This window comes from Saccopteryx leptura, chromosome 5 (genome assembly GCF_036850995.1).
Source record: "Saccopteryx leptura isolate mSacLep1 chromosome 5, mSacLep1_pri_phased_curated, whole genome shotgun sequence".
NCBI classification, from domain to species: domain Eukaryota; kingdom Metazoa; phylum Chordata; class Mammalia; order Chiroptera; family Emballonuridae; genus Saccopteryx; species Saccopteryx leptura.
Genome location: NC_089507.1, coordinates 71601255 through 71621535, shown reverse-complemented (window position 1 = coordinate 71621535; position 20281 = coordinate 71601255).

Below are 20281 nucleotides of genomic sequence, written 5' to 3'. Positions count from 1 at the left end.
TGGTACAGGAGGGAAAGAGGGAGATAGAAAGAGAGAGAGAGAGAGAAAAAAAGAGAGAGAGAGAGAGAGAAGTGAGAGGGGGAAGAGTGGAGAAGCAGATGGGCACTTTTCCTGTGCGCCCTGACTAGGAATAGAACCTGGGACATCCACACACTGGATGATGCTGTACCACTGAGCCAACCCATCAGGGCTTAAGCCACCTTCTTGTAGTGTCCTCACAGGCCCCTGCTTCTTTGTCCATGCAGAGAGAAAAAGAGTCCTCTGATGTCTCCTTCTTTTATGAAGACATCAGTCCTATAAGATTGTGGCCCTACCCTTATGACCTCATGTAATATTAACTACCTTTCTAAAGGCCCTATTTTCAAACAGAGTCAGATAGGAAGATAGGGCTCCAACAGATAAATTTTAGGGGGACACAATTCATATCATAAGTCTTCCCTCTGGCTCCCCCAAATTCATGTCCTTCTCACATGGAAAATACATTCATTCCAAACCAACAGTCACAAAACATTTAAATATATTTCAGCATCAATTCCAAGTCCAAAATAATCGTGTAAATTAGGCATGGGTAGGACTAGATATGATTCATTCTAAGCCACATTTCCTCTCCGGCTGTAAACCCGTGAAAGCAGACAAGTCATGCATTTCCAAAATACAATGGTGAGACAGGCATAGGTTAGGCATTTTCATTTCAAAAGGGAGACATAGGAAAGAAAGGTTGACAGGTCTTAAGAAATGTTAAAGGTTTGCTAGATGCAAGGAAGCATAAAGCAAGGCAAATTCCAATAGATCTTAAGGTTGGAGAACAATCTTTTTAGGCTCAATAATTTACCCTCCTGCTCCTGGCACAGGACCTTCACCCCCATGCCCCTCAGGCACTGTCTCCAACTCTCTCCGCCCTTTGCAGGGCAAAGAAACCAAGGAAGTGGGCTTACCCTCTGAAACCGAGGAGGAAACCGCCTTACCCCTGGGTCTGTGGTGCTAGTGGTAGCCTGATAATCTGTAAATTGTCTTTAGAGTCATTCTTCCCCTTTTTTACACTATATAGTATGCTCCCTGCTGGATAACTAAATTGCAACATCCTATGTTTCCTTCCATTCAAATTAAGTGTCCCTAATCCCATCTCTATTCCCAGTTTCTGTTGAGATTGTTGATTAGAATAGACTCATAGAGAATCTCTTTATGCAGTGATTGTCCAGACACATCTTGTAAGGTATTTTTCCCCCGCAGAGAAGGAAGAAAGGGGGCTGTAGCCACGAAGTGTGGAATAATAAAGGGCTTTATTGAGTACAGCGTGCATCCCACCTGACGAGGTTCCCTGGCCCTGAGAAAAGATGGAGGCCAGGGAAGTTGCAAGGTGTGACCCGTGTGAGAGGTATTTAAAGGGTCCCTAGGGTGGTTGGGTTAATATGACGTGGTGAAATCTCACTGGCTGGCAGACGGTTGCTGTTTTCCAAAGGGTTCCTGGGAAGTTTCTTTTGGCACACTTGGTTGTGGGTGGTCCTAGCCAAAGTTCACAGGTCTGACCTTTCCCCATTGTCCACCAACCTTATACCTCTATGTTCTCTACAGAACATGCTTTCTTGTTTTTGTTGGGTTTTGTTTTGTTTTTGTTTTGTTTTGGCAAAATAAAGAGGCTGAGGATTTTCCACTTTTTCAGTTCAAATTCCTTGTTGCTTAACAGTTCTCTCAAGGTATCTCTCTCCTCTCATATTTTACTATAAGCAGTAAAGAGAAATTAGGTCACGCATTCACTAGTTTGTTTATACATCTCCTCAGGTAAATATTCATCACTCACAAGACTAAAGACAAAGGAATCTTACAGAAGCTTGAATTGAGGAAATTGTTCCCAGGCAGGTATATATTAATGAAACCACAATTCATGTATAGTGGAACTAAACAATTAAGTAAATAAATGTCAATAATGGCAGCCAGGTTTCTCATGGTTGGAGTAGAGATTATAGACAAGCAGTGAGAAAACTTAGAATGATTCATGTGGCAATGAATTAGTTTTAGACAGCAGTATAAATTCATGTTTAGCTTGCGATAGATACAAATGGTTATTTAAAACAATATTTATGGATATGTGTATATATACACAGGTTATTATACACACATATATGTTGCTTTCAGCTGAGAGGACCTAAAGTAAATGACACCCCAGAAGCAACAAGCATAGCAATACCCAGATTTTGGTTTCTAGTACCATTCTCCAATAAAGAAAAATAAGGTTGCCTGGAGAAATGGTGAATTCTAGGACCGGGGCAAGAAATGCACAAAATGAGCCTTTGAGCAACAAGTAAGTAAGACTGTATTGGACAATAACCCAAAGTATAAGTGAATATTCATAAATTCATATAGATATAACCAGGTGATTAAATAAATACATAAATAGAAAAGAATTGACAAATCACCCTTGCAGATTAATTAGAAATAATTTACATAGGTACTTTACTGGATACTTCACTCTTGAGAAGGGAGAATATAATGCTCCACTCTTTATATGTGTGCTGTGTATGGTGACTTCCTTCCAAAGACTGCATGCAGTCTGAAAAGAGGAAAAAAGAGTAACTTTACAGTGGACAAATCCAACAAACGTTACTTTAGTACGGTGATCAAGTTAATATTAATTGTGAAAAATCATGTAAGTATGAGGTACCCAGAAAAACATGATGAGAGTTGCACTTGATCTTTGTAGTTTTCTTATCAAAAAGTCTTTATTTTAGTCTAATAGTAAGACAACTGAACAAATTCTAACAAAAACATTTTACGAAATACCAGACCCTCGGTACTCCTGACAAATGTCTAGGCCAGGGGTCTCCAAACTTCTTACACAGGGGGCCAGTTCACTGTCCCTCAGACCGTTGGAGGGCCGGACTATAAAAAAACTATGAACAAATCCCTATGCACACTGCACATATCTTATTTTAAAGTAAAAAGAAAAATGGGAACAAATACAATATTTAAAATAAAGAACAAGTAAATTTAAATCAACAATCTGACCAGTATTTCAATGGGAACTATGCTCCTCTCACTGACCTCCAATGAAAGAGGTGCCCCTTCCGGAAGTGCAGCGGGGGGTGGGATAATTGGCCTCAGGGGGCCACATGCTGTCCGTAGGCTGTAGTTTGGGGACTCCTGAGTTAGGCCATTAAAAGCAAAGAAATCACTGAAACTGTCATAGCCAAGAGGAGCCTAAAAAGACATGATTAATATAATATGGTATCCTGGATGGGATTCTGGGATGGATCAAATAGGCATTAGGTAAGAACTAAAGAAATCTAAATAAAGTATGGGCTTAAGTTAAAAATAATATACCAATAGTAGTTCCTTAATTATTACAAATGACCCAGATTGATGTAAGGTGTTCATAACAGAGAAAACTGAGAACGAGGATATGGGAACTTGGTACTAACTTTGCAATTTTTTGTAAATATTAAATAATTCTAAAATTAAAAAGTTAATTTAAAAACTCTTAGATCCCTTCTCTTAAAATGAAAATATGTCTACCATAAAAAATTAAGCTTAAAACACAGATTTTTAAAAGATTTATAGAAAACATTAATGATAATAATAGTTAGAATTTTTTATCAAAATTCTTTAGAGATATTTATGAATGGCTAGAAATTCCTAGAAGTACACTCACCAGAGGTTTTAAATTCTACCACTATCTTGCTACATGAACTTAAACCTCTGCCCCTCTGGGTAACATTTTACTCTAGGTTAACATTCTTAATTCATTATGCACTCATTTTAAGTGGTTTTCTATATTTTACTCTTTACACTAACTAATAATAAGATTTAAGACATTTAAAAATTTATGTCTTAAATAATGTGGCATAATAATTCACTTCTTATCATTATAGATGAGGGAAACAAAACTGTGGTTGGAATTGGTGTCCCTCGCCAATTCCAACAGGAATTCAGTCTGTCTAATTAACACCTATCTCTACATACATTTGTGCACTACTTACAAATATTGGTACCTTGAAAGTAAGTCACATGCCTGACCTGTGGTGGCGCAGTGGATAAAGCGTCGACCTGGAAATGCTGAGGTCGCCGGTTCGAAACCCTGGGCTTGCCTTGTCAAGGCACATATGGGAGTTGATGCTTCCAGCTCCTCCCCTCTTCTCTCTCTCTGTCTCTCCTCTCTGTCTCTCCCTCTCCTCTCTAAAATAAATAATAATAATAAAAAAATTTTAAAAAAAAAAGAAAGTAAGTCACAAAAAGTATTAGCAAATCCACAATGAGTGAGGAATTATTCATTTCATCAGGCCAATAATATTCAGTGTCCCCCAAATGCTAAATGTTAGATGCAGGCAAACCTCCTAACAAAGTATAAAGTACTAAATCAATTATATAGCTACATGATCATTTAAATCTTTGGGGCATAGGATAAGTGGATGAATGAATAAATTAAGTATAAAAATTCTCAACCTCAGAGTCACTAAACACTGAATAACTTGAAGATATAACATTTTTAACTCAAACTGTTACTTCTAGAATTTCTAAGTTATCAAAAATATATAATTTAATGAAAACATATATGCATTATTTGGTGATACATCTATATATAAGATTTATCAAACAGCAAAAGAAAATATGAATAGAAGTATGAAATGATGGAAAAAAGGTCATTTTAGTTTGGTGTTATCAAGAGCTAAGCAAAGATTATGCAGAATAAAATTAAACAATAGAAGACATGTACATAGTATATAAAACAATGGGACTTACTCAACTGCAATAATAATTCAGAAATGATATAAAGATAAACTCAATTATCAATTATATACATTTCAGATGACAAATTTTTAAAAATGGGCTTATTTTTATGAGGAGCTTTCCCAATAATGCTTAGATATGATTAATTGACCCTCTCAGCTTATAGTAAGAATAGACCACAATAACCAAACAAAACAATCTATTTTAGGCAATCATTCAAAATAGTTTCCTACATTTGATTCCTAACTCAATAATTGAAATCATTTTTTTCAGAGACTCGGCTCCTGGCTCCATATTATCCTAACACCTTTTTTTGATTCTTGCTAGATCTATTATTTGCTGTCTGGCTATTTCTACTCATTTCTTTCATAATACCTAAATGGAATTCTTATTTTAGGATGCTGTGTGATATTTTCCTGTTTTGAATCCCCTGTCCTTTAAGAAAAATTAAACCAATTTCATATACGTTTTAAATAGCATAGTAAAATGTTAAGGGTCAGAGAATTCAAAAGCTTTGATATAAGAAAATTATATTTAGCATGTAAGGACATTGATACCAGAGGAAAAGATAAGCGTAATTTTAGTAGGTTAACAAAGGTAATCTAGACTTTTGAGAAAACTTGCAGTTAACTTTAGAATGCCACAATCTTTTCTAGATATTAAAAACAAAGAGAGAGATGGTATTCTCAGATCCTAAAAGTTAAAGTCAAATGACAGTCATGGGAACCACGGAAACCCCATCCAAGGGGAGCTGGAAACAACAGGGTGACACAGCTACTGGCAGAGAAGCTCTTCAAGGGAAAGAGGGAAGAGAAGAATAGCTCGGTTACTTGCTTGCTTTTCCGTCACCCACCAGTATCTCTCACCCGCCAAAAATCAGAGCAGAGATAAGATTAATAATGAAACTGGTACAATTAACATTGTTGCATGTACCCCAACTTGTGGATGCCTCTTGCTTCATGGTGGCCAAAGAAGCTGTGTCTCTTCTCAGGTCACATCTCTAACTGGCAGTTATTGATCAGGTTATCTTCCCATGGTTTATGGTTTTCTCCTGAAGCTTCCTTTTGGGCACTTCCCTGAATTTTGAAATCCACAGACAAATCTGCTACCTATAATATGGATCAGTGATGAACAATTTACTAGTTCTTGCACCCCTACATCTTCACAGCCATAATATAAGAGAAATTAGAGACATTATAATTCATTTTCTTTATAAAATGCCATCCCACGTTCCCTCCCTCATTTCTTTCATATTGGCATGGGGTCACCTAGAGTTTCCTTTGAAGTCTTTTTTCTTAATAACCTGGTATCGTTTTACCCCATACTAGATTGTAGTTATCTTCAAGCCAATAATATAATAAAATCAGTCTAATTATATGAAGGACAAGCAACCGTATTAGAAATAAATAAAAACTTACTTTTAGTTTGACTACCATAAATTACTGAGTAAACAGATACACAGCAAGAGTAATTAAGGAGTAGTCTTCAAAGTGTTGAGAAATTATTTTGCATAATTGTAAAAACTTCATGAGTGAAACAATTTACATATTTTTTCTAAAAGTAAAGAATGGTAAAAATGTAGTATTTATTCATCAACACTTATGAAAGCATTCTTTAAATCTTTTCAAAAGATATCATACCTTATCTAAGACTACTACATATGTAACACTTGTATCATATCTAGTCTGCCAAAAATTGTGATAATTTAGCTAAAAAAGAATTTTATTATGTACATAAAGCAGTAATAATTTGACTGAATTTTATTTAGGGTAATGTTTCAATAACCCTATCAATTTTAATAGGTGAGGACACGACTGGATTTCAAAAGACCCTATTTGGTAGAACTTTTAGGCAACTGGTAGAAAGAGAAACCACTGTCCTCTAGAAGTCTTCCTCAATGACAGTTTTAGAGAATCCACTCAGAGAGAGTTGCAACAAATAAGAGGTCACAATTTTGAAAAGAAAATCACAGAATACAAAGGAAATAAGGCACCATGTGGCTAAACACAAAGATATCTGATATCACTGTTTTGATAATGAATAGAAAATAAGTGTGTTGACTATGTGAGAAGAAATAAAAAAGAAAGCTGAAACCATTAAAAGGAATAAAATTAGATATTTTACCTACACTCCACTTAACCTAGGTGCTTTGATATTATTTGTAGAAAGCTTAGAAATAATACTACCTATTCTGTAGAAAACTTGAAAGGTTCAGAACTACGACTATCTGGGGCACAAGAAAACAAAGTTGGAAAATAATGAGAGATTACAAAAAACAGGAATTGTAAACCTATACCTAGATACATTGTGCTGAATCACATAGACTACCAAAACAAAGATAAAATCTTAAAACCATTCAGGGAAAACCAAAACGTTATATAAGCTACAAGGAAATACTATTTAGAGTAAAATGGATTCTTCAACAGCAGCAGAAAATAAATCCATGTATCAGTAATTATAATAAACATAAGTGTAGTGACTCTCCAGTTAAATGATTGGCTATCAATTAACTAAGAAAACCAATAAATAAATCCAGCTATGTATTATTTATAAGAAACACCTACAATATCAGAATGCAGAGAGTTTTGTATACAGATATATCAACCCAATAAAGTCGATATATTTATATTACTATACTAGTCAGGGTTCTTCATAGAAACAGAGCTAGTAAAATATAGAGAGAAACATATAAGAGATTTATTATAGAAGTTGGCTGACCAGTTATGAAGGCCAAGAAATCCCACAGCCTGCCATCTGAGAACTGGAGAACTAGAAAAATCAGTGGAATAATTCAGTCCAAGATCAAAGGCTCAAGAACCAGGAGCTCTGAGGAAGAGAAGATGGATATCCCAGCTCAAGAAGAGAGAATAAGAATTTGCCCTTTCTCTGTTCTTTTGTTGCTTTCTAGCCCCCAGTGGATTGGATACTGCCTATACACACCGGTGGCATCCTGTTACTCAGTCTACTGAATCAAATGTTCACCTCTCCCTGAAATATGCTCATGAGACACAGCCAAAGATAATGTTTTAGCAGCTATCTGGACATCTCTTAGCCCAGTCAAACTGACACATAAAATTTGCTATTAAAATTACTATTTAAAAACTGACAAAGATATCAGACAAAATAGACCAGGGGTCAAGAACCTATGGCTCTCCAGCCAGATGTGGCTCTTTTGATGGCTGCATCTGGCTCGCAGATAAATCTTTAATGAAAAAAAAAATAATAACGTTAAAAATATAAAACATTCTCATGCATTACAATCCATTCGTTTCCTACCGCTCATGTTCATGGTTGCGGGTGGCTGGAGCCAATCACAGCTGTCCTCCGGGACAACACCAAATTTTTATTGGATTATGCATAACGTACACAGGTTGTTGTATGGCTCTCATGGAATTACATTTTAAAATATGTGGTGTTCATGGCTCTCTCAGCCAAAAAGTTTCCCGACCCCTGAAGTAGACTTTAAGATAGAAAGTAATACAAGAGCTTGAGAGTCATTATAATAAAAGTGTCAGTTCATCAGGCAAAAATAACAATTTAAAATCATTATGTACTTAATAATCTAGCTTCAGATACTGAAAAATCAACCAGCCATTGCCTATTGGTACATTTTAGCAGTCTCATTCTTTGTGTATATGGACATATATGAAACCTTACACACAATTATGGAATCCAACATTATCTTCAAACTTCTTTTTAGAACATTTACAGGAACAAAGTAGATATGAGAACAACAGCAGAAAACTCTTTTTTTGAATAATGTATATAATGAAAATATGTAGGATTTCTTATAACCTCTGTTTTATAATCTGTGTAATATGACTCTTGTGAGATAGTGTACAAATACTTTGAAGATAATTTGGTATTATCCACTAATTTGAAGATAAAGATGCTTCATTACCCAACAATTGCCCTCCTAGATATATTTCATGTATGTGTACTAGAAGACTTACATAGAAATGTTCATGATAGCATGATTTTTAATATCAAGAAAACTAAAAATTACCCAAATGCTGACTGACAAAAGAATAGACAGATTGTTTTGTAGTTACACAATGGGATACTATACAAAAATAAATAAAATAGAATTTATAATTACAGCCATTCACATGAATGAATCTCAGAAACATATTGAGTGAATAAATAAATATCAAGAAAATACATATAGTATAATAAATTTCATAAACAAGAAAATAAAGAATTATATTGTTTTAAGAGACACATATATGCAGTAAAAATAAAAATAAAATAAAAAAAAGAAACAAATATCAGATAAGAAATTTCTCTTGGGGCTGGGGGTTCACAGGGTTTGTGACGTTGGGCAGATAAAATATATTATGCTCACTTTGTTAAAGATGGTGCTGCCCATGTGGAAGTTCTTTTCGCTTGGGATGGGTATGATTATGTTAATATGTGTTGGGGGAGGGCTTTCATGCCAAAAGGTTTTAAAAGGAAGAGAGATCATGTTGTTCCAGGAGAAGAGTGATTACATTCTGGGAGGAGCCTATGCTGTAGGACAGCAGAGAAATGCCACATGGAGGAGGCCAGGAGAAGCAGCCAAGATGGTGGAGTGCTGAGGGAGAAGCCAGTTTGTGCAGAATTTGTGCAGAGAGAAGGAGATGGGGAACAGAGGTGAATGAGACTGGTGAGGTTAGAAACCTTTGATTCTAGGAAACTCGGATAAGTCAGTGGCTTTGGGAGCCCTGAATGGAAAGGGAAGTGTTTTCACACTGTGTGTATTTCTTGCTTGCCGAGTGCAAGCTAGGATTAAAGCTAATGGCCACCAGTTCTTGGCTCCGTTGTTTCATTACCGACTGTCCAAATCTAATGTGAACCTGCACTGGCCAGGCGGCTGTGATGGTGGCCGTGGCTACTGGCTTTACATAAGCATAGGGACCTTAAACAGTATGGTGAACGTTCTGTTTCTTAGGCTGGCTGTTGGGTTTTCTGAAGTTTGTTCTATTAGTAAGCTTTGTAAGTAACATACTCATCAAACACAGACTTTTGTATATAAACTATTGCATAATTTTGACATAAAACATATACTAATAACCAATAAGTACTGAAATAAAGCAGCAGAATTTACTTTCTCCAAAACAAAGAGACTTTCAGCAGAACTTACTTTTTACTGCTAGGTTTCCTCTCCTCCCCATAATCCAATCAGTGTGTAATTCTGTCTTTAAAAGCTAACTTCAAACTGTGTTCGAGCCGCCTGATTTGACTGACAGGTCTCCGTGTGGTCGCCAGCTTTAAATAAAAGACTCCTTTAAATTTGACCTTTGGTGTGGAGAACATCTGTATACTCTTGCTGGTTTCGCTACAACATTACATGAAAAGATGTTCAATGTTATTAATTATTAAGGAAATGCAAACCAAAACTACAACGGGATACCAGTTCACATGCATTTGGATGGCTAACAGAAAAAGGAAAGAAAGAAAGTGTTGGTGGTAATATGGAGAAATTAGAACTTTTGTGCATTGCTGAAAAGAATGTAAAATATTACAGCCACAGTAAAAAATAGTTTGTCAGTTCCCCAAAAAGTTTAACACAGGATTACCATATAATTCAGCAATTCCCATTTTGGTATATACAGATACTTGGATGCTAATGTTCATTGCAGCATTATTTACAATAGCCAGAAGTGGAAATAAGTCAAGTGTACCTCAACAAAATGTAGTATCTTTGTACAACCAAATACTATTCTGTCATAGAAAGGAATAAAATTCTAATACTTGCTATAGCATATAGCAAATGACCTTGAAAACATGCTAGACAAAGAAGAAAAAATATTGCATGATCCCTCTTACATAAGGAAGGGGAATAGGCAAATTCACAGAGACAGAAAGAAGAACAGAGGTACCAGGGACTGAGGGGAGAGGAAATTGGGAGTTATTTTTAACGGGTACAGAGTTTCTGTTTAGGATAATGAAAATGTTCTAGAAATGGATAATAGTGATTGTCACACAGCATTGTAAATAGACTTAATGCCACTGAATTACACACTTAAAATTGGTTAAAATGGTAAAATTTATTCTACATATATACATACACATACAATAAAAAATTGAAAGGGGGCAAACATAAATTCTTCATTAAAAAAATTCAGATCCAATGCACTGAAAAGCAATAATTTCCCAAGCAAGAATGGTGTTCATATACTATTTACCACTTTTAAGAAAAAACCTGGGGGCTTCCTATACACATCTGTACATATACATGCACATAGATGTATACAGAGAGATTCTCTGAAAAAGATACCCAAGAAACTGATAACTGTAGTTTTCTATGAAGTGAGGGAAGGGGATAGGTAGGCGATTTACATTAGATTTTAAATTTACTTAGTACTTATACATAACCTATGGAAAAAATAAAATAGATTTCAAAGTAAAGACTTCTATCAATAGAGTCATAGGGATTTTAGAAAAATTAAACTGTCAAAAATGTATATGACTGCTTAGATAAGGAAAGACCAGAGTTAACAACACCAGTTAAATGATTATTTATATACTCAAACATGTGACAATTGGTATCTGAACAAAAGCTGTAGTACTGGAAAGGAAATTGATAAATATCTTAAATAATGATTTATCATATATAAGTGATAAAGAAAAATGAAAATACAAAGATAACTCCAAATTTGGGAGCCTGGCTGATGAAGACATTAATTGTCAATTTCTTAATTATTATCAATAAATAATAAAGAAAATTCTCTATATCTATAGATACATTTCTCAAACAATTATTGAGCACCTATGTGTTGCCAGGCATTAGGGATACAGAGATGATTAAACATAGCCCCTACTATCAAGAAAAATGTTTCTGGGGAAGACAAACGTAAATAGAAAATTAGAGTATAATCAAGTAATTTCCGTGTTATCTCAACAATCAATGCAGAGAGGCACAGAGTGAAGGGAACTCAGTATGCCAGGGACACTGACAAGAGGTTTCGAAAAAGATGGTACAGTCTTAGCATTGTCCTGAGGAGTGATCTAAACCTTGCTAGACAAGGACAGGAATATCAGGGATAAGAAATGGGTATGGTAATTTTTTTGTTGTTGTATTTTTCTAAAGTGAGAAGTGAGGAGGCAGAGAGACAGACTTCCTTATGCGCCCAACCAGGATCCACCGGCATGCCTACTAGGGGGCAATGCTCTGCCCATCTGGGGCATTGTTCTATTGTAACCAGAGCCGTTCTAGCTTCTGAGGTAGAGGCCATGGAGCCATCCTCAGTGTCTGAGCCAACTTTGCTCCAATGGAGCCTTGACTGCAGGAGGGGAAGAGAGAGATAGAGAGAAAGGAGGGGGGGGGGAGAGTGGAGAAGCAGATGGGCGCTTCTCCTCTGTACCCTGGCTGGGAATCAAACCCAGGACATCCACAGGCTGGGCTGATGCTCTACCACTGAGCCAAGTGGCCAGGGTAGGTATGGTATTTTTAAGGAGTGTAGGAACTTCAGAGTGTCTGGAATGCAAGTATATAAAGTGCATAAGAAGGCAGGGGAATGTTGTCTCCCAGGACCCTTAAATCAACATATTCGAAATAAGTTCATGATTTATCCATAAAAACCTGCTGCTCCTGCTGATTAAATAATTTGGTTTCAGGCATTACAGTTTTAAGCATATCCTTTTGTGATTTATAGTTTTGATTATTTTGTATTCTGTGCCAACACCAGCTTCCTCCTTAAGTAATATTTTTTTTTTTCATTGAGGCCTTAAACTCCTACTTGTTAAGCTGGAGAGGTGAATGGTATGTGAGAACAGTGACACTGTCTTTATGATTCCAAACAGGCTGAGGAAGAGGGAGATTGGGGGGAAACTTTTAAAAATAATACCTTCCTGAAAATAGGAGGCCTCAGCATGCACGAGGGCTTATGAAGAGCCATTGACGGGCGTGTCTATGTACTGTGAATACAGTGGTGAATGTATCCATGGTGTTCTCAGCTCTCAGCCTCTTTGATAAGGACTGCAAAGTTACATTACTCAAATTAGGAAATCAAGACTTAGGTGACACATCAGTCAATGATTGAGAGAATTGAGATGTAGACACAGGAAAACATACTCATTGGATGATTGCTGTTTGCTGCAAAAGCATTTTGTCATGCCTGACGTGAAAGTGCTAATTTCCACAGTTCTCAGCCACTATTTTCCCTCCTACTTACTTTTCTTTCTCTGTGGTGCAAACAACATACATTAACACTGACACAGAATAGATATCAGTGAAAGTATTGATGATAAAAAAAACTAGTTGTTGCAAGTAATGACCTAAAAATAACAATAAAATAATATTAATACTAGATAATATTTGGGAAATTATACTGTTTTAAGTTCTATGTTTATTTTTTTTAAATATTCACTACAAACATTTGACTTAGGTATTATTATTATACATATTTTTAGAGATGAGAAAGTTGAGACACAAAGAAGTTGACTATATTGCCAAGGTCATATAGCAAATAAATGGCAGAGCTGGGATTTGAATGTAACAGTCTGGCTCTGGAGCCTGAAATGTTAAATATGGTACTCTGAAAATCTTGGCTGGCATGTTTTACTCTAAGTCATCAAACGAAACATGGGTAGGACCTTGAGAACATTATGACAGAGAACTTCAATTGGTAAACAAATGTGTAGTGATGGGAGCATATAGGATCTGTTACAATGGCCAACATTTTTATTTCTAGCTTGACCATGGAGATACTAGCTTTCAATATTTTTTCATAACTTATAAATTAATTGCCTCATTCATATGTAATTGTTTCAGTAGAGCCCAAGCTCTACGACAATCAGGTGTCCCCAATTTGACTCCCCCGCATAGTAGGGCAACTCCTGCTCAACAGGAGGGTTGGCAGCCTCTTCAAGACTACTCTTGAGGCGACTATGAGGATTCTACTTATCAGTGCTGACACCAATTACACCGGAGGAAAGACACGACTGATATACCAGTTACTTGCAAGAATCACACAGGCAGTTTATTACTCACGGATCCTGTGGTATGCCTGGGTACAGCTTAAGGGGGCCCTGTTGGCATACTCCTCTAGGCTGGCCTTGGTCAGAGCGGTGTGGAGATAGTCCATGTTCAACGTTGGAGTCTGGGCAACTACCGCACGGGTGGGGGGGCGGGGATTAGCTTTAGTACCTTTTCTGGCCTATGCCTTCTAACAGGTGTCAATCGATAGGATTATCACACCAAATCACCTTTTTGGGAGTTCCTCACAGGGAGCCCTTTTAATATTAATCTACCAGAAAGTCACATCAAACCACTTTTAAGGTATTCCTAGTGAAGCTTCTTGTTTATGTTAACCTACAGTTATGACATGAAGTCACTTTTATCTGTATATAACTTTGCACACACACTAACTGGGCCCTGTGTGAAAGGCAGAGTCTGCATATCATACTGTACACACTAGATTAGTTCCTATCCAAATGGCATAGCCTTATTCACGTGCCTTAATGGCTTTTAATATTATATCCTAACTTATTTCTATATATCTTCCATATTTTTCTATATTTGCTTATATTTAATTACTGTAACATATTAATCTAACAATAATCCCTGAAATCAAGATTTTTTTTATGAGAACCTTAAATATGCTACATATTTGTAACTATTAAGAACTGAAATAAATTGGGTATTTTTTTAGAAATAATTAAGTAGGAGATAAAAATTTTAGAAATAATTCACATGCTTTTACTTATAGACACTATAAGTTATATTATTTCTTATCAACTCATAATGTCATAAAACCACGGGAACCTCAAATTGAAGAATCTTAGATCTTTTTACTCAATTATTGTCATTATTTTTGGTTAATGGTCCATAAGCAGTGGTAATATACTTTAGAATTTTAAACTTGTGAGAATCTTATAAATAACTGCATATATTTATAAATTATATACTTTATTTTTTTAACTTTTATACTCAGGGTTTTCTTTTTTCAAAGAGCCTTTCCTTTATGCCTTTATGGTAGCTTGTTAAACACTAAAGTCTTTCAATATTTCAAAAATGCAACATGTCATGGCACAATTGCTGCAAATCCTGTGTTTAGCAAAATATCTCTTGTTACAGTTTATGATTCTTACCAATGCCAACTGGGAAAGGGATGCTGTCAACCAAAGGTACTCATTATATATACATATATATTTTTTTAAGTGATAAAGAAAGAGAGAGAGGGACAGGCAAGGACAGACAGACAGGAAGGGAGAGAGATGAGAAGCATCAATTTTTTGTTGTGGCACCTTAGTTGTTCATTGATTGCTTTCTCACAGGTGCCTTGACTGGTTGGGGGGAGGTTTCAGCCAGCCACACTGGACTCAAACCAGTGACCTTGAGGTTCAAGCCAGCGACTTTTGGGCTCAAGCCAGTGACCATAAGGTCATGTCTCTGATCACATGTTCAAGCCGGTGACCCCATGCTCAAGCTGGTTAGTCCGTACTCAAGCCAGATGAGCCAGTACTCAAGCCAGCAACCTTAAGGTTTCAAATCTGGGTCCTCAACATCCCAGGCTAACCCTCTATCCACTGAGCCACTACCTGGTCAGGTTCAAGACAGTATTATGTCAAAGGAAAAAGATCAAAGACAAAAAAAAATGTCTTTGGAGATAAATGACTGAGATCTATAAAATGTGTGCTGTAATTAACACTGTAACCATAGGTTTATGATTTTCTACAGATACCACAAGCTATATTAATTGACAAGGTGAAACTTCAATTTAGCACAATACTATAATCACAAAGAGAAGGATTATAATTAAATGTGCTTTCTAGTAAGGGTAACTAACTGAGACAAATCCAGATTCTGTCTGTGGCTGCTGTCTCCTTAAAACAATTAAAAACAAAATTGTGATGTAACAACTTTAACTAAAATGCTATCTATAGTGATTTGCTAACTCACAATCCTAAAGGCATAAGATGAAATGAACATAGCTAAGCATGGAACATGCTGAGTTTACACCTTTCTTAAAGGGAGAAGAGCAGTGGACAATTTTGTATATAGGTATAATTTTTATAAACTTATATTACATATGTAATAAATAATGTACATAATATATAATATTTTAATAAAATATATTTCTAGTTAAAATATACTTTATATTTATATTATATAATATTAATATATATCCTAACACACTGCCCCATTGGGTATATGAATAAATCAAAAATGTGAGTGGTCACAAAGACGAGCACTCTTCCTTTTGTCATTTTACTTGCTTTGTTTTTTTTTTTCTTTTCTGTAGTAGAAGAGTATTTTGGAAGAAAGCCAAAATATTCAGAACTATTTACACTGTTTTAAAGCTCTACAGCATCTAATTTCAAGCAAATCTTTTCAAGAGCTCTCCACCAGACTCATAATAGAAATGCTGGTTCAAAGGAAGGGGCAGAAGCCTGCCTGGCTGCCAGAAGTCTGGGTACGGAGAACACAAAGTAGGCGAAGGTATGGAGTGAGAAAAATAGTTCTTTGTTCCAAGACAGAATAGTTACATTTCTTAGTCCAACATGAAATGCTTTTCCTCCTTTCTTCCTCTGATAGTTTCCTCATTTCTTTGAAACACTTTAAATGCATTTTTAAATGTTGTCTTCCTCTTTATCTCAGCACTTATTACAATTGTTATATATTTTTTATCTCTCTCACTCACTAGAATGTAAATTACATAAGGGTATGGACATTCTTATGATTACCATAGAACTAAACATAGACAGTAGGTGCTTGTATCAGAAAGCTCTGTACCACTGCGTGTCCTGGCAGGTCCACCTTCGCTTCAGACGCAGGATCCAGCTAGCTTCGCCTACATGCACTCTGTCTGTGCCTCACGTTGGCCAGAACCACACACTTTCCTTACCCAAGACTAAAGCACCAAGGTGCAGCTGGCCCCCATCATGAAAGAAACTCTTGGATGAATTGGACTGAACCCCCCCAAGAGGGAGGATTTGAGTCTTACAAGGAATGGACTCTTTCCAACACTTTTCTATACCACTTCATAAGTTCTATCTCTTATACCAGCCCCCATTTCATTCAAGAAACCAAATCCACGCAGGTTTAATTTGTCAGTATTTACCTACGTATTTCAATTCCATCCTAGGGCGTTCAAATGCTCTGGTATGAGTTGTTTCTCAGGTGAATTTACTCAAATGTGCACAAGCCAGAATGTGAGCTATTTAAAACCGCTGAGATTACCCTTGGCCAATGCAAGGAAGAATTCCATAGATAGATATTTCTCTCTTTCATCCCTGGAGCATACAGTCCTGAGATACATTCATAAGTCCTATAGCATTAAGCATCAGTTAGCAGCACCGACGGCCAGCTTGATAATGAACTCTTATTTTACTAGACTAATTCCTCATTTCTGCTCTCTAGGCTCACTTCTAAGTAGATTACTGAATGCATACTTTCAACTCAGACTTTGAATTGGGGTCAACTCAGGTGAGGAAAAAATACAAGGTTTATATCCTTACCCAATGCCACCTCATTCTCCAAGGCTACTTGTACAGTCAGTAGCCATGGCCATCACAGCTGCCAGACACGTGCAGGTTCACATTTGATTTGGATAAATGGTAGAGAAACAATGGAGCCAAAAACTAGTGAGCCATTACCTTTTATTCTAGCTCACAACCAGCTGGCAAGTAAATACACACAGCAGTAAAACACTTCTCTTTCCATTCAGGGCTCCCAAAGCCACTGACTTTCTCCTGGTTTTTCTAGAATCAAAGGCCCCACTAGCCTCAGTCACTTCCTTTTCCCCATCTGCACGCCTCCATCTTGAATGCCTACCTCCTCTGCAACCACTGGTCTCAGCCAAAATGGCCTCTTAGCTCCTCTTTCTTTTAAAACTTTTTGGTGTGACAATCCCTTCTCCAGCACACATTAGCATACCCAAGCCCTCTCCCAAGCGTGAAGGTAATTAACAGTATCACGTGGCAGCATATCAAGTGAGCAGCGGCCATTTTTAACAATAAAAGTGAGCAAAACCAGAAAATACAGATTTTACAAACTATTTGACCAACACTACTTATCCAAAATAAGTGAGATCAGAAACTCAAAGAGATATTAGCACTCCCATGTTCACTGCTGCATCACAATAGCAAACATGTGGAAAACTACATGTCCCCCAACAGGTGAATGGATGTAGAGAAAAATGTGATATGACTATTCAGGCTTTATAAAGAAGAACATTCTGCAATATGCAACAACATGAATAAACTTTAAGAAAATTACATTAAGGGAAATAAGTCAGTCATATAAAGATAAATAATGCATAATACCATTTATATGGAGTATCTAAAACAGCCAAATTCAAAGAATCAAAAAGCAGAATGGTGGTTGCCAGGGGCTGGGAGCAGGGTGGAGGGGAATGAGCAGTTACTAATCCACAGGCATAAAGTTTCAATTAAGCAAAGTGAATAAATCCTAGAGCTCTCTTTTACAACATTGTAGTTGTAAGTCAACAATAATGTATTGCACACTTAAAATTTGTTAAGGGGGAGATTTCATGTTAAGTGTTTTTATCACAGTAAAATAAAATTTAAAAATTATTAATCAAATAAATGGCTTTTAAATGGATTTAAGCTTAGATTTGCCTAATTTCAAATTCTGTGTCCTTCCCACTAAAAATACTTCTCCCCAAAAACAATTTTGTTGGCAGAAGAAGACTCTAGTCTTATCAATGTTTGTTATTGCTCTAAAGAATGAATATATTAATGAGGGGTAAGATGTATGAATCTTAGAAAAATGTTAAAAAGAGAACATAAATTTGGTCATGTATTTATCCAATGCTCTTTAAAGTATGGAAATATTTTATTTAGTATACAAGAACTTTACATTCCCTAGGGAAAATTTACTTTTATTATATATTTTGTGTTTTCATTTCATGATGTGGAAGTATTTTTTCAGGTCTTAACAGTTCCTGGACAAAATTGTCCTTTTGAAACAACCTAATAGCATTTCAAAATTTTTTATTTGCCATAAAATTATTTTTAGGTTTATAATTATATTATTTTAACATCTAAAAAGCAGGAAGGTGTGCCTTATATAAAGGAAATAAGTGCTCTAGTCACTAAACATTACATACTTTATTATAAATGAAGAATTAAGACTCTTTTAATCATCAGTGTCTCATTAATTTATTTAGTGAGTGAGATTTTGAGAAGCCTATTCACAGAGTTTCTGGACCTCTGATGCTAAGGACCAGTACCTACATAACCAAGATTACAGATAAGCAAGTCCCCCCTGCTGGTGTTTTCTATGAACTCTCTAACTTGGCTTTGCACTATATCTTACACTTTCACTGATTCAAGTTAAATCTATTATTTTATTGGCACTTTGCTTAATTATTCCCCACTCACAGGGATATATTTCTTCCCACAGAATCAATGTTTGGCAACTGGAGGGGATCAAATACAATTCATGTCTCTATTAAAGTGGGAATGATTCCATAATGAAACAAATCAGAAACCTTAATCAATAAGGCAATGTATTTCAGGCCATCAACTAAGATTTTAAATACGTTATTCAAGTTGATAGAAAAGTAGATGAAAAAGACTTATTGTATATCATCTTTATTATTGAAAAGTACTGAAATACTGTGATTAGGAAGATCAGAGAGTGGGACTGAACTACTAAAAAAGTCACAGTATGTTAAAAAATGTATTAAAAATATTCAAGTTCAAGACCTACATGCACTCTTAACTGTGTAAGCATAGATAAAATCATTATTCAACTCAGCCTCATGCTGTCTGGAATTTCCAGTCCCCAGAATGACAGGGAAAATTCACAAGACATGTGAGGTGAAGCCCTAGCTTTGTGACATAGTCGTTAGCTGGATGATATTGGTTGTGTGGCTCAACTGAGCTCAGGGTTCTGCTTTGGGAGAGAAGCCAAGCTGACAGTTCATTTGACTGGTGATACTGCTAACTAGCTTTGAGAATATTACTTTAATTTGGGTGTCCATAGTTTCCATCTTTCTAAAGAGATTAAGGGGGAAGAAATGAATAATATAAACAAAGGAGATACTCCCCCTACCTCCCAGGTTCTGTGGGAGAGTAGGAGTCTAATTTCAGTGGCCTTGCTCCAAGTTACAAAACTATCTCCTGTCATGAAGATAGGAGAAATTTATTTTTCCTCTGGATAAAGCCGGATAGTTAACATGAGATGGTCACCCCAATTACCAGGTAACTCAAGGATGACCCATGTGTGATAAATGATACTGTCAAATTCCCTTACCTGAGGATTGGTTATTGTTTATCTTGAGAACATATATGTAATAGGCTGTATCTGTTTAACTCTATAACAGGGTAAGCTTTCTATCTGTGCAATCTCTTAGCAGATTACCTGTGATGTTCATCATAATTCTATGCTGATTCAGTAATAAAATTGTTTTCTTTACTACCTTTGTGAAAAGGTTTTCTGGGTTGGGAGATCTTATTTTTAATTACATTTCCCCAACAGTAAAAGAAAAATTACTCTATAAACGAACCCAGCATTTATCAGGCCAGCAACATCAGCAGGTCCCATTCTACGTTTTGCTCCATCTCTGAGCTCTCTTAAACTTGAAGTCTATAACCATGGTTCAGA